At 46.7% G+C, this 3,511-nt stretch overlaps 1 long non-coding RNA gene across 1 annotated transcript; it reads right to left on the bottom strand.

Moving 5' to 3' along the window:
• Positions 1–334: 334 nt before the first annotated feature.
• LOC141021099 (uncharacterized) lies at positions 335–2,953 on the bottom strand. Its single transcript, XR_012181106.1, has 2 exons — positions 2,636–2,953; positions 335–820 (listed from the first exon to the last, which is right to left on the bottom strand). It is a non-coding gene; the product is annotated as an uncharacterized lncRNA (long non-coding RNA).
• Positions 2,954–3,511: the final 558 nt, after the last annotated feature.

The following is a 3,511-nucleotide window of genomic DNA, read 5'->3' as shown; positions in this document are numbered from 1 at the left end:
CTGAAAATAGGACATATGGAGTACCCGAATTTGCCGGAACGGAAGTTAATCGACATTCCGGCAAACTCAAGGGCCTCTCGGGTGGACAAGGCAAAAAAGGCCTCCATCACAACATGGAAAATACACCAAGCAGTATCATCAATAGTTTAGCAAGTCTGTACCCTCAAGAATGAACATATAGCAATATCTGTTGTCCCCCCATAACATACGGAAATCAAAATCAGCTCAACTTAGATGACAATGTATATACTTTATCACATTATATAGGTGTTGCAACAATGTATATACTTTATCACATTATAAGTCCTCACACCATCAACTATGACAAAATCTGAGAGTATAAGTCTGTTTACATTCACCCAAGTCCAAACATAAAATTCTGTCCAACATAGTACAACACACTTTGATAATTTCATAGGATTTAATATACCGAACGAAACCTTACATGGATGTTACAAAAACACCGGAAATCCAAGTTCAGTACATGAAACACTCACTAGGTACTAGTTTGAGCTCACGTAACAAGCCAAGGGTTGAGTTTAGCTCCTATTGACTTAGCTTCCCACTTCTCTCATGTATAAGTAAAAGGCTAGTGAATTAAAAATACAACTAGCTGCAGATTATTAACCCAATACGAATCACAGATAAATAAATTCTGGAGTTATGCTCACAACAGAAATATATGCGCAGGTATGCAATGATATCCCTTCACTCGGGGTACAGCAATATATCTTCTAGCCATGAAACCGTACCCTGATTCTCCTTTCTTCCTCTTGCCGAAGAGAAGTTGGCTGCAGAGGATGGTCCAACTCAGATCAGCCTGCAGAAGTTCATTGTATAATTCTGTTTAGTTCCAAGCATATACGAATACTCTTCAGAGTGGGCACAAAGATGGAAGCAAACTAATAGCTCAAAGTGAATAGCAAATTGGCTACTGAAACTATACTGAAACCATACTGAAACTACTCCTTGCAAGCAAACTGAAACTACTCCTTGGAAGCAAATTGTCTTGGAAGCAGTATTGTGTGCACAAATCTACTCCAGCTAGTTTATAAAAAAAATGAAATGACAGTCTTTTCCTAACAATACATCAAAACTAGCTACAGAAAGATAAAAAGTAGAATTAGGATATAACCACTTTCCAGAGTATATATAGAAAGGAAAGGCACACGCTTTGTTCCACTCTGAATACAGCTAGTGACCACAAAGGTGTTGCTTTCAAAATATTAATACTAATGGCATTTTCCCCCTTTTGACTCTGTATTGTTGGACTGATTTGGTTGATGCCAGGCAGGTAATATATTATATATGTCAAAGAAGAAGTAGCAGTGTTGGTTATTTTTGCTAAAGAAGAATGTGATGGTTGATTACAGGACTAAGTTTGTAAATATGCTCGCAGCTGTGTTTTTTAGCACTGGACTCGACTGGTAGTTTAGTACAGTCATTGCTGGTTTTAAAATGCAAGGAATCACATGCATAAATGTGGGGAAACATAAGTAGATTTCTGAGCCTGTGAGGAAGGAAACCTAGTGAAGTGGATAGTAGGTTAGGTTGGTACAGAAAGAAAAGTGGAGGCAGCCTAACATAACAGGTTACTTGAGCTACCGGCACCGGACGTTCTTGATGACCCGAGAGCAGTACAACAAGCAAGATTGCTAAAATGTTTCCTCTTTGTTCGTGCTAAAATGAAAATAATAACTAGGAGTGACATACAGAATTGATGCTTTGTTATATAAGACGAGCATTAACTTTATTCTCTTCATCTGATTCAGATATTGTTGGGTCAAAACGTATGTACTAGTGATCAAACACTCAGCTAACTACTGATGTATTCCTTATGAATGGGGTTCTATGAAAATTTCCCTAAATGGTGTTTGGATTAGAGGAATGGCTTTGACATATTCTGAAGAAAATAGATATTTAATATCCACTCATATACTACTATATTAGGATTTTTTGTATCAAGAGCAGATAGATAAATATGTACATGATACATCTCTTGCCCCTTGCCTACAGGTTGGAAGCTCTTACTACTTGTCGCTGCCACGCTGACCCTGCAATATAGTACTGCCGCTTATGGGGCTGGGTACCGAAGCGGGCCGGACTCTAGAAAATGAAGCTTTTTCCGATGTCCAAATTTCAGGTAACCCCGCAAGAGAGACCGCAGTGCACCCCCATTCAGTGTCGAGCAATTGTTCTCGTCACCACGTTCTGAACTTGTTGCTAAAGGAAAACCACAGGAATGCTCATGTGCTCTGCTCTCATCAACACGATGTGCGTGCCGACACAGGTTGCTCATGTTGAACTTCTTGCCGCGGCTCCTTACTTTCTCTACGGTCAGAATAGAGACATGGCACAGGAGGTGGACAGCGTGCGGCGAGGCTCGTGGGCACTGCCGCAGTCTGATCGGCGGTGCTTGGGATAACCTCTATGGTAGAGGCGGTGGGGAGGAGCGAGTCGCTGGCTCGGAGAAGGTAGAGATGGCGTGGAGGATAGCAGGGTCCTCGACGGGAGCTTGTCATGATCTTCAGGCCGTAGGGAAGAAGGGATTACTGGGAGAGGCCGACGGGGGCGGCCGACGGGGGCGACGGGTGCATGGGACAGAGGGGGGAACGGGGGGGTGGAGGAGGCTCACCACGGGGAGGGTCGGAGGAGAGCTCGACGAGGCCGGGGACGGGCAAGAGCAGCGGTTGGGGCGACGAGATGTGGGCGGCCGAACGAAGAAGGCGGCGACGGCGGCGGCTATGCGAGACACCGGCGTCGGGGCGGAGACGAGGAGACGAGGACGACGGGGCGGCGGGGCGTCGGGGCGGAGACGAGGACGACGGGGCGGCGTCGAGGCGGCGGGGCAGCGGCGTCGGGAGAGGAGAGGGGAAGGGGATCGATCGAGGGCGAGGGCGAGGGAGAGAGAGGGGATAGGTTTGGGCCGGGCCGGGGATAGGAGAGGGGAAGGGGATCGAGGGCCAGGCGAGGGCACAATACTAATGGCGCACCACCCCTCGGTGCGCCATAAGTACATCCACACTAATGGCGCACCACACCCTGGTGCGCCATTAGTATTGTTTTTTTATTTCTGCTCGAGCCAACAGGTTATCTCCCACCTGACCTGGTCCACACCAAGTTGCCTCTACTAGCTTGACTGGTCAGCAGCCAGTTCTCACACCAGGAGGTCCTGGGTTCGATTCCCAGGCTCCACAATTTTTTTTGTGCATTTAAAATGCTGTTTCATATTTATTTGTGTTTAAATATGTTCAAACTTGTTTAAATCATAACAGTAATATTTTTTTATAAGACAGTAATAATTTTTTTTATAATATCATCAAACAGTAATGCCGGTGGAGCGGGGGAGGGTGCGCGGGGTGCGGGGGGCCGGTGGACCGGGGGTAGTCCTGGCCATCTCAGGCCCGGCCCTGTCGGCCCACCCAGGCCCGGCCCTAAAATCCAGGGCCTAGGCCCGATGGGCTTGCCCATGGGCCGGGCTTGGACCTGAGTTTTGAGCCCACCAGCAGGG

This window comes from Aegilops tauschii, chromosome 3, assembly GCF_002575655.3.
Source record: "Aegilops tauschii subsp. strangulata cultivar AL8/78 chromosome 3, Aet v6.0, whole genome shotgun sequence".
Lineage (NCBI taxonomy): Eukaryota > Viridiplantae > Streptophyta > Magnoliopsida > Poales > Poaceae > Aegilops > Aegilops tauschii.
Note: the sequence above shows the minus strand (reverse complement) of the source record. Positions and strands in the feature narration are given on the sequence as shown.